The sequence below is a fragment of the Musa acuminata genome, chromosome BXJ1-1, assembly GCF_036884655.1.
Source record: "Musa acuminata AAA Group cultivar baxijiao chromosome BXJ1-1, Cavendish_Baxijiao_AAA, whole genome shotgun sequence".
NCBI lineage: Eukaryota > Viridiplantae > Streptophyta > Magnoliopsida > Zingiberales > Musaceae > Musa > Musa acuminata.
The window spans coordinates 26585479-26597977 of NC_088327.1; the positions used below are offsets into that span (position 1 = coordinate 26585479).

At 37.0% G+C, this 12499-nt stretch overlaps 2 non-coding genes across 2 annotated transcripts; both read left to right on the plus strand.

Moving 5' to 3' along the window:
- Window positions 1-11876: 11876 nt before the first annotated feature.
- Window positions 11877-11995, plus strand: LOC135593503 (5S ribosomal RNA). Its single transcript, XR_010479666.1, has one exon. It is a non-coding gene; the product is annotated as a 5S ribosomal RNA (ribosomal RNA).
- Window positions 11996-12356: 361 nt separating this feature from the next.
- Window positions 12357-12474, plus strand: LOC135592315 (5S ribosomal RNA). The gene has a single exon (XR_010478992.1). It is a non-coding gene; the product is annotated as a 5S ribosomal RNA (ribosomal RNA).
- The last annotated feature ends 25 nt before the right edge of the window (window positions 12475-12499 follow it).

Here is a 12499-nt window from a genome sequence, read left to right on the forward strand (position 1 = left end):
CAAGGAGGCAAATCATGCTTAATGCCCTCAAAGAAAAATATAGGCTGATCTGGTATGCAAAAAGTAATTATTTTCTTGTAACAATCTATACTAGCGTGATGAGAAGATAACCAATCCATGCCAAGTATAATATCAAAACCCTGGATCTCTAGGAGAATCAAATCAGCAAAGAGTTCGTGTTCTCCAATAGAGATCAAACAAGATGGGTAAACCAAGTTTGTTGCCAATGAATCTCCAACAGCAGTTGTTACATATAACATATAATCCAGGGGTCTAGGTAGAATATCCAAGTGACAAGCAAAGTATTGTGAAACAAAAGATAAGTTGGAGCCGGGATCAAACAAAACTTTTGCATTTCTTTTAGAAACATGAAGAATACCTTCCACCACTGATTTAGAAGCTTTAGAATCTTGTTCAGTGATAGCGTACACTCTAGCATGGGCTGAGGGTCTAGGAGATAGTGGCTCTTTCTTCCTTTTCAGTGGGCAATCTCTTAATTGATGATCTAACCTTCCACAAGCAAAACAGGCTCCAGTCACCCGAAAACACTGACTTGTTTCATGATTTAATCCACATTTTGCACATGACTGAGTCCTCCGCAATGGTTTCCATTTCTCAAATCCAGATGTCTTAAACCTCTTGTTACTAGCTTCATATTCATTTTCTCTCCTGCTTTTGCTAGTAAATTTGTTCCTTTTGTTCTTGCCAATGATTTCTTGAATTTCCTCCATGTCTCGTTCAATTTTCAAAGCTCTTTCTACCGTATCTGCATATGTTTGTAGTTTAAAAGCTGACATTCGGCTTCTTATTGCTGGCCGTAATCCCCTTTCAAACCTTCTTGCCTTCCTAGATTCATCATCAGTCATATGTGTGGCAAACCTGGAGAGCTCAGTGAATTTAGATTCATACTTTGTAACCGTCATACTTCCCTAGATAAGATTCAAGAACTCCAATTCTTTTTGCTCTCTCATACAATCTGGAAAATATTTATCATTAAACTTTTCTTGGAATAACTTCCATGTCATTGGCTCATGTTTGATTTCAGACATCCTCTTAATCATTCTCCACCAGTGTTCAGCTTCTCCTTCCAGCATAAAGGTGGCAAGAAAAACCTTTCGATCATCAGGGTAATTTAAGGCATCAAATATTTTCTCTATCTGCATCATCCATCGTTCTGCCACCATTGGATCAGACTCACCACTAAAACTGAGAGGACTAAGCTTCTTAAACTGTTCAATTCCCAACCCCGTCTGGTTTGATGTTCCTGTTCCATCATTTCTTCCTTGTAGGACAGGTTGTTGTTGTTGTTGCATCACTTGTGCCATAGTCTCCAAAGTCCGCATGATACCACTCGTCATCCTTGCTTCCTAAAACATCGAAAGAACATTTTCTTTGATCAATCTCTAAATGATAGTCAATAAACCTCAAAAAAAAAAAAAATCTTAGTGATTCTCAAATCATGCTCTGATACCACCTCTGTCACGCCCCTCCAAATATCGACAATATTTAAAATTTTCATCACAACTAATCCAAGATCCAAACACACATTTGAGGTCACTAAGAAAACATTCAAATCAAAAATTTCACCTCTATAGTCTACAAATTCATAACCCTGTGCAGTTCATAAACATCCCACACATCACTCGATAATTCAAACAAACTGAACTTAACTCATCAAAATAATAACCACAACATACTTTCACAAGTGGGGAAGTCTATGTAGTCACCAAATCAACGATTACCATAAGTTCGTATCATTACATGAATTTAACTTAGCATTCTAAAATCCTAAACATGAGGGATCCTTTAACTTACACAAAATTCACAGGTTTAGATTCATCTCAACATTTCATTAGATGCAGAGTGGCTTATACAATAAATACATATATGCTAACATAGATCTGCCCAAAATCTTCTAACTTTCCACTGCCTCAGCCCAATCTTAACATTTAAGCAAGCGATACGCTATCCTGAAAAATTTATCAACAAACGGGGTGAGCATATAGAGCTCAGCAAGTGACTAACATATCCATATCAAAATAGGACAATTTCCAAAGAGATAAAGTTTCATAATACAAGGCAGAATATACGAATTCGTAGACATAATATCATTAGGTGAAGAATCACAATTGTCCTTTCAATCATACATATTTGGTTCATAACATACGGGGCATAAAGTAATTGGAGCATATCAGAAACGAATGAAACGTTTTGGAGCATAACAATAACAAATGAAACATATCGGAGCTTATCAATGGCATATGAAATGTTCCGGAGCATATCAACAGCGTATGGAACATTTTGAAGCATAACAACAATGAATGAAACATTTCGGAGCTTATCAATATCACATACCAAACAGAAGCTCAAACGTCGTCTTTGACGTTTCATTCATATCATTCTTATCCAAAGCATGTACAAAAACACATAACCAAAGCTCTGGATATCATATCAAACATACAGAAGGTGTAGTGGGATCTCAAACAGAATTGTGATTCATCCATTTCTGAATGACCACCAGACAGAAGTCTCCCACATCTGGGAGCTCCATCCACCACGTCTAGGTGAAGTCAGAGGGGGCCGGCAGAGCATCGCAGGCTCTAAGCACATACCCTTTACCATTTCTGGCAAAGGTCCAGACAATTCCACAAACACCGGAGTACAAGAGGGCAGTTTTATCAATAAGTAGCATATATCGGAAGCACACGCGGAACAACAAAACGTACATGTGCCATTTCGAGACAATACGATGCAAGGAACAAATCTCTCACAAATGTATTCAAATTTGGAATGAAAGGAAAGTAAGAGTATACAGGGATTCCAAGCAATCATATTTAGCTCAATTCAAATAAGAAGGTTGGATGAATTCCATATCCAAAGAAATGATACAGAATACGCGAAATCGACCAGAGCTCGATTTCTGACAGAATTCAAGTGGCACATAGAACAAATACTTCAGATTATCAATTATGCTCCAATACCCATAAGAAAACTACTGTCGAAAGATATATCAATCTGTTTTCTATCAAAACAAGTTTCGTACGAATCAGGGTTTCCCACAAGGAGTTACCTTTGATTTGGTAACACAAGGTCAAGGACACAATCACTGTTTTGCAGAATACATAGGGTCGGATCAACAGATAATAGGGTAGGCATTTGAATTCCAAAATTTTCAAACTATATGTCAAAAGAAAGGGCTGCAAGTCAAGTTTCGGACGAAGTCAGTTTGGTACAAATTAGAATTTTCAACAAAGAGTTATAGGCATTTTAGTATTGAAAGGTCAGAAATCTTGATCCCTGTTTTGCAGCATCTATAGGCTCATTTGAAACAGATGATTGGGTAAGTATTCAGTGTCCAAAATCTACAAAATTAGTGTCAAAAGAAATTATAAGAGTCTAATTTCAAACAAAATAGTTCTTGCCTGAATTCACATTTTGTACCAAAAATTATAGCTGAAACAGTGTATAGGGGTCAGTTTACCGAAAAAATTTTAAAATCCATGGTTCTATGTCCAAAGAGAGACATATCAGTTTCTAAATAGAAATCCTTCAGTTTATTTTGAATCAATATAAAAACAGAGACTAATTTTCTGTATAATGGGGTTAGAAACACTTGCCTTTGGGAATTTTGACCCTAAGTGAAAGGATTTGGGCATGAACCCTTAAAGCCCCAAATTTTTTTTTTCTTCTTCTTCTTTTCTTCTTCTCCTTCTGCTTCTTCTTCTTTCTTTCTTTCCCTGATCATCCATGCAGCTGCCTTCTCTGCTTCCTTAAGAACGAAGGCAGAGAGGCTTAAGCGGTGGGATTTGTCATTTTGTGTGTTTTGCAATTTAGTCCTTGTTTTTATCATATTCACGATTAGGTCCTTAGGGTTTACATATAGGTCCTCAGATTCTTTCCTTTTTTTTTTGAACAGATCTCCCAAATCTTAAAAATAAGTTACCTCTGATTCATACTCTATTTCTTTTGTCAATTTAAAATAGATGCTTACATTATCACCAGAAATTTATATGAAAATTCGGAAATTAGGGGTGTTACAGTCTCTTGTACTTTTTCTAGTGTTAATAACTTTCTGTCGCCAATTTCTTCCCAACATATAGGCGTCCTGCACTTTCGCCCATATAAAGCTTCATAAGGAGCCATCTGAATACTTGAATGATAACTATTATTGTAAGTGAACTCAATAAGAGAGATATCTTTATCCCATTCACCTTTCCAATCCATAACATAGGCTCGAAGCAAATCCTCAAGTGTTTGAATGGTTCTTTCTGATTGACCATCAATTTGAGGGTGATAAGCAGTGCTAAACTTGACTTTAGTGCTAATAGATTCCTATAACCTTCTCCAAAGTCTAGATAGAAATCTATTGCCTCTGTCAGAGATTATCTCCTTTGGAATACCATGAAGTCTTACTATTTCATTTATATATATAAATCTGCAAGCCTATCAAAAGAATAAGTCATATTGATCGGTAGGAAATGTGTAGATTTCGTTAACCTATCAATGATAACCCAAATAGCATCATGCTTTCTAGAAGTTCGGGGTAGTCCTGAAATAAAGTCCATGGCAATACATTCACATTTCCATTCAGGAATATTTAAAGGTTGCAACAAACCTGCAGGTCTTTGTTTTTCTGCTTTGATTTGCTGACAAGTCAAACACTTTGAAACATATATTGCAATCTCCTTCTTCATGCCTTCTCACCAATAATGACTTTGGAGATCTCTATACATCTTAGTGCTACCAGGATGCATGGTGTACTTTGAATTATGACCATCTCTCAGGATTTGATTTTTGATATCTGAGTCATTTGGAACATATATTCTATTCCCTAATCTCAATAGGCCATCCTCTGAAACTCAAAAATTCAGTTTCAATCCCTTTTCTACTTCATTCCTTAAGCAGATCAAGCGTCGATCACGTAGTTGTCCTCCTTTAATTTGTTGAATGAGATCAGATTGCACTTGGATGGAGGCCATTAATATCATTGAGTCTTGCCCTTTTCTCAACATTCAAATCATAATTCTCTTCTAATAACTTCCATTGCTTCACAACCAAAGTCGCTATAAAACTTGTAGATTTTCTACTAAGGGCCTATGCTACAACATTAGCTTTACCCGGGTGATAACGAATGGTACAATCATAATCCTTTAAAAGTTCTATCCATCTCCGCTGTCTCATGTTTAACTCTTTTTGAGTAAAAATATACTTTAAACTCTTATGATCAGTAAAGATTTTAAATGTTCGTCCATACAAGTAATGCCTCCAAATCTTTAGAGCAAAAACAATTGCTGCCAATTCCAAATCATGAGTTGGATAATTCAGTTCATAACTCTTTAGTTGTCTAGAAGCATAAACATTCACTTTCCTTTCTTGCATCAAAACACATCCAAGGCCCTTTCTTGAGGCATCAGTGTAAACCATAAATCCCTCATCACCACTTGGAATAGTGAGAATAGGGGCACTATTCAATCTCCTTTTTAACTCTTGAAAACTTTGCTCACAATCATTACCCCATACAAATTTCACATTCTTTTGAGTGAGTTTGGCGAGAGGTTGAGTGATTCAAGAAAATCCCTCCACAAACCTCCTATAATAACCCGTCATGCCCAAGAAGCTTCTAACTTCTGTCACGTTTGTTGGTACTTCCCACTTGACAACAGCTTCCATAAAAGCTGCAGGGGCATTAGTTAAACCAAAAGGCATCACTAAGAATTCATAGTGACCATATCGAGTTCTAAAAGCTGTTTTTGGAATATCCTCCTTCATGATCTTCAACTGATAGTAACCTGACCTTAAATCAATCTTGGAGAATACTTGTGTACCCTACAATTGATCAAACAAATCATCAATTCTAGGTAGGGGATACTTGTTTTTTTTTTTATGGTCACCTGATTCAATTGTCTATAATCAATACAAAGCCTTAATGTTCCATCCTTCTTCTTAACTAATAGCACCGGAGCACCCCACGGTGAAACACTGAGTCGAATGAAATCCTTATCTAATAGTTCTTGTAGTTCCTTTTTCAATTCCTCTAGCTCAAGTGGTGTCATTCCGTAAGGAGGCTTAGATATTGGGGTTATCCCGGGGACCAAATCAATAGTAATTCACCCTCTCTATCTGGAGGTAAACCTAGCAAGTCATTTGGAAATACATCAGGCAAGGAAGTAAATCATGCCCAATACTCTCAAAATAAAAGATGGGATTATCTAGTATGCAAAAAGTGATCATTTTGTATAACAATCTATACTGGTATGATTGGAAGATAGTCAATTCATACTTAGTATAATATCAAAACTCCAAATATCTAGGAGAACCAAATCAGCAAGAAGTTCGTGTTCTCCAATAGAAATCAAACAAGATAACCAGATCGAGTTTGTTATCAAACAATCCCCAATAGCCGTATTTACATATAGCATATAATCCAATGATTTAGGTTGAATGCCCATGTGATAAGCAAAATATTGCAAATCAAATCATAGATGAGACACATGGTCAAACAAATATTTGCATTCTTTCAGAACCATGAATAGTACCTTCGACGACTAATTCATAAGCTTTAGAATCATATTCCGTGATAACATACACTCTGACATGAGCTGATGATTTATGCGGTAGTGATTCTTTCTTCTTGTCCAAAGGGCAGTCTTTCATTTTATGATCCAAATTTTTATAAGCAAAATAGGCTCCAGTCACCTACAAATACAAACTTATTTCATAATTTAACTCGCATCTTACACAGGATTGAATTTTTTTTTTTGTGGTGACTTCCCTTTTCAAATCGTTGATGTCTTGACACTCCTGTTACCACATTCTAATTCCTTTCTAATCTTCTTTTTTTTTTTTTTTGGAAAACTTGTCCTTGCTATTCCTGTCCTTGATCTCTAGAAATTCTTTTGATCATCAGAACAATTTTATACATCAAATATCTTCTCTAATCGCATCATCTATTTTTTTTTGCTACCAATGTAATAGGTTCACCACGCTTCTACTGCGCCACTCTGATTTAATATCCCCGATCAACCCTTTTATCACACTTAATTAATCAAAAGCAGACGAAGTAGGAGGACTAAATGTCCTCGTCATCCTAGATTCCTAAAATGCATCAAAGAAAATTTTCACCAATCAATATAGTTCACTAGACCTCAATATATTTTGCACGTCAACATATTGAATATTTCAGTGATCCTCAAACCATGCTCTGATACCACTCTGTCACGACCCCCCCCGAATTGAATTCTCGTTTAGGAGGTGTGAACCTTATTCAAGATTAATAATATTTAATTCAACAAACAATCCAGGATCCAATCACACATTTGAGGTCACTAAGAAAAACATTCAAGTCATTCACCTCTACAATCCACAATTCACAAAACCTGTGCAGTTTATAATCATACATCATATCACTAGATGATTCTTAAAATCCAAAAGCAACTTTACTAAACCATAACTATATCATAAATCCATAAGCGCGATAATTAATGCAATCACAAAACCAACATGTACTAAATGTTTATATCAGTACACAGTTTAGACTTAACATTTCCAAAATCCTGACGTAAGAGGTATTTTTCAAATATTTACAAGATACATCAATCTAGATTTGTCATTGATATTTCATTACACCCAAAAAGAACTTATACAATATCAACCTATCAAGTACAAAATATTTGCTCCAAAATCTTCTAGTCTTCCACTGCCTCAACCCAATTTACAGTAAGCGATAAGCTATCCTGAAAAATTTATATAGCAACGGGGTGAGCATATAAAGCTCAGCAAATGACTAACATATCCATAACAAAGAGGACAGTTTTCAAACAAATGAGGTATCAAAATACAAAGCAGAGATACAGGATGAAACAGTAGCATGTTTTGTTTGAATGCAGAATTTCAATATCATATCGTTCGAAGCACGTTTTATTCATACAATCGAGGAAAGGTAATTGGAGCATATCATTGGCATAAGGAGCATATCGATGACATATAGTAATTTCAAGGCATAACAAAGACATAAGGAGCATTTTGGATACCATGAATGCAGAATTACGATGTCATTTCGTTCAAAGCACGTTTTGTTTATACAATCGAGGAAAGATAATTGGAGCATATCATTGGCATAAGGAGCATATCGATGACATATGGTAATTTCAAGGCATAACAAAGACGTAAGGAGCATTTTGGATACCATGAATGCAGAATTACGATGTTATTTCGTTCGAAGCACGTTTTGTTTATACAATCGAGGAACGATAATTGGAGCATATCATTGGCATAAGGAGCATACGATGACATATGGTAGCGTTCAAGGTATAACAAAGTCTTATAACATTTCGGAAATATATCAAAGAACAAAACATGAATAGAAGCTCAAATGTCACATAACGATGCATTCATTTCATTCTTATCCAAAGCATGCATAGAAACATAGCCAAAGCTTTGGATATCATATCAAACACATAGAAGGTGAAGTGGGATCATAACATAATATGGTCCATCCATTTCTGAATGACCACCAAACATAAGTCTCCCACGTTTGGGAGCTCCATCCACCCACGTCTGAGTGAAGTCATAGGGGGCCGGCAGAGCATCGCGGGCTCTAAGCATAACTCCCTTTACCATTTCTGGCAAAGGTTCACATTTATCCCACAAACACCGGAGTACAAAGGGACAGTATGAATAATGAAATTAGCATATATTGGAAGCATATGCGGAACAACGAAATGTACATATGCCTTTCGAGTCAATACGATACAAACATAATCTTTCACAATGTATTCCGATTTGAAAGAAAACAAAAGCAAGAGCATACAAGGATTTTCAAGAAATCATATATAGCTCAATTGAAATAAGAAAGTTCGATAAATTCAATGTCCAAAGAAATGAAACTGGAGGAGGCACATATCGAAAGCAAATGCGGAACAATGGGATGCATGTGCCGAATCATTACGATGCAAACATGATCTTTAGATGATAGCTGCAGATGTACAAATAAATAAAGGACCAAAGTATACAAGAATTTAAGATAATAATGTAAAGCTTAACTGAAGTAAGAGTTTTTGCCAAAATCGATTTCCAAAGAGAAGTAACAAGGAAAGTCGAAATCGACCAAAGCTCGATTCTGGCAGAATTTGATAGGAACATTTTATGAACTATTTGGATAACCAATTATGCTCCAATTTATACAAAATAGGTGTTATTAGAAAGCTTTGTCAGTCTAGTTTTAGGAAAATAAGTTTTACAAGATTTGGAATTTACAACAAGGAGTTACAGATAATTTCGTAGCGAAAAGTCTGAAAATATTAGCTCTGTTTTACTGAATCCATAGGGTCGATGAAAGCAGATGTTTCAGTTAGCAATTCTAATCCAAAAATTTCAAATCAGGTATATACAGAAAGCATTTTGAGTCTATCTTCGAATAAAACATACTTTTTATGAATCTGAGTTCACAACAGAAAGTTATAAGTAGTTAAGCAACAAGAGGTTAGAAATTTCAGTCCCTGTTTTGCAGAATCTGTAGGGTTAATTTAAACAGAAGTCTTAGTAGGCAATTAAACTCCAAATCATTCGATCTTTATATGAAAATGAAGATTTTCTTGTCTACTTTCAAATGAAACAGGTTTTGTCTAAATCAGAGTTTATTACAAAATGTTATGATCAAAACATTACATAGAGGTCAGATTACTGAAAAATTACAGATTCATAGCTTTATATCAAAACAAAAGAAGGTCTGGTTTTCAGTTGAAATCTTTCAAATTTTGCAGAATAAAAATGGAAACAGAGATTAAGGTTACTGTGGGATTGGGTTAGAACACTTGCCTTAAAATTATTTGAATCCCAAAGGTGAGAAAATTGGTGAAAAACCTCAAGCTCTTCTTCTTCTTCTTCTTCTTCTTCTTCTTCCCTTCTCTTCTCAAACTCACGTTGGCTGCAACTCTTCAGGTTTGTTTTCTTTAACCTTTCATCTAATTATTTGGGTTTTGGCTAATGCAAAAGTTGCAAGGTGTCATGCATGCATGAAAGGAGCTAGGTGTCATCTTTAGAGCAAAGATAAGTGGCACCAACCTTATGTTAGTTAGTGACACATGTCCATTATATATATATATATTTTTTTTTTCTAACTTAAATCTGAATCTTTCATAAATTATATCAAACTTCTAATATTTACTCTTAGGTCCCTAGCCATAAACCTTTAATATAATATCATTTAATATAAAATAATTATTAAATAATCCTTATTTTTACAAACAAACCTTTTTACTAAATTTTTAAAAATGGGGGATGTTACACGCACTAGCCAGCTACTCAAACCCGCAAACGATGAAAGTTGGAGGCCTTCTTAAATAACAACCGATCACTGTTCTCATCGACACGGGCAGTACTACTAACTTCCTAAATAGTAAGCTTGCTGTTCGGATAGCATTACCTATCAAGAATCACTACAGGTTTGATGTTAAGGTCATCGACGGACGGATTTTGAATTGTGATCATAGGCGCTCGCAGGAGAAACTATTACTGCAGGACCAAGAGATAATTGCATAATTCTTCCTTCTCCCTCTTAACAATCATGAGGCAATGCTCAGAATTAAATGGTTGACGACATTAGGTAATATTTCCTGGAATTTTATGAAACTAATTATGAAATTTACAGTACGGAGAAACAGGTGACATTGCACGGGAAACGTGGAGGCGACGTAACAACAATTTGCACACAACAAATGGAGAAGGTTTTGCATAAAGCATGCAGCGGCTTTTTGGCACAATTTGTGCAGCAAATTAAGGGAGAGCCAATAGAATTTGAAGATCCAAACCTACTTCCTTTGCTTGCTGAATTTTAAGATATATTTGACGAACCGCACAACCTACCTCTTACCCATCGGCATGATCATTATATAATGATTCTTTCAGGAAAACCTCCAGAAAATACATGGCCATATCAGTATCTACATCTCCAGAATAATGAAATAGAAAGGATTATAAAAGAGATGCTCGAAACAGAAGTTATTTGGCCAAGTCGCAACCTCTACTATTCACTAGTGTTACTTGTACGCAAGAAGGATGAAATATGGCGAATATGTGTTGATTACCGAGCTCTCAATGGCATAGACATCAAGGATAAATACCTTATTCCAGTAGTAGAAGAATTGCTAGATGAAAGGGAACACAAATCTTCACAAAGTTGGACCTTTGATCCTGGTATCATCAAATACGAGTGTACGATGAAGTCATACCGAAAATCGCCTTTCGAACACACAGCGGCCACTGCATTTTTGCTTTCTTCAACAAAAGGTGGAATATCTTAGGCATATCATATCAGAGGAAGGTGTGACTGTGGACCCCTTCAAAATTGGAGCAATGCAAAACTGGCATACCCCGAGGAACATAAAATTGCTATATGGCTTTCTGGGTTTAACAGGCTACTACCATAAGATTAGTGCACCACTCACTTCTCTAATGAAAAATGATACCTTCCAATGGGTGAACAAAACCTCCGCTGCCTTCGACAAACTTAAGGCAGCCATGACGATGATGCCGGTGTTAGCGCTACCAGATTTCAACCGACCCTTTATCATTGAGGCCGATGCATCTGGAGACAGAATGGGAGACGTTCTCATACAAGATGGTCGACCACTCACATACACTAGCAAGACATTATCTCCCTCCCATCAAAATAAGTCAATATATAATAAGGAGATGCTCGCCATTGTGCGTGCAGCAACGAGGTGAAGACCCTACTTGATTAACCCTATAGAGTTCTAAGGAGGCCGATCCCCTAAAGAGATCAACCCCAAGTTTAGAATCTGCAAGGGTTCTATCAATCCGGATGTTGATGCGTCAGCCACGACGTGCACATAGGCGAGGAACGAAGCAACCGAAATGGGTGCGATCATACCAGCACTAAAGCTCCGGATCCCATCAGAACTCCGAAGGTAAGTGTGCTTGGGTGAGAGTAGTACTAGGATGGGTGACCCCCTGGGAAGTCCTCGTGTTGCACTCCTTTTTGCGTCCCAAGATATGAAACATCTCCTGTAGACCTCCGAGACGATTGTTTTGGGGCTCGAAATTTGCCGTGACTGCTAAGCAGTCAGTATTGTGGGGCTCGTATTGTGGGGCTCGGAGAGAGCTCTCCGGATTGGGGACGCAATAGCGATTCCGAGATTGTTCTAGAAAGTGCCGATGGTTTCGGCGGGCGCTTGCCACCGATACACAATCGTTGGGCTAGGGCTCGGAGAGAGCTTGCAATAGGGATTTCGTGATCGTTCGAGAAAGTATCGACGGTTTCGTGACGGGCAAGAGGCTCCAGATGTTGATGCGTCGACCACGACGTGCACATAGGCGAGGGATGAAGCACGCGAAACGGGTGCGATCATACCAGCACTAAAGCACCATATCCCATCAGAACTCCGAAGTTAAGTGTGCTTGGGCGAGAGTAGCACTAGGATGGGTGACCCCAGGGAAGTCCTCGTGTTGCACTCCATTTTGCGTCCCAAGATATGAAACA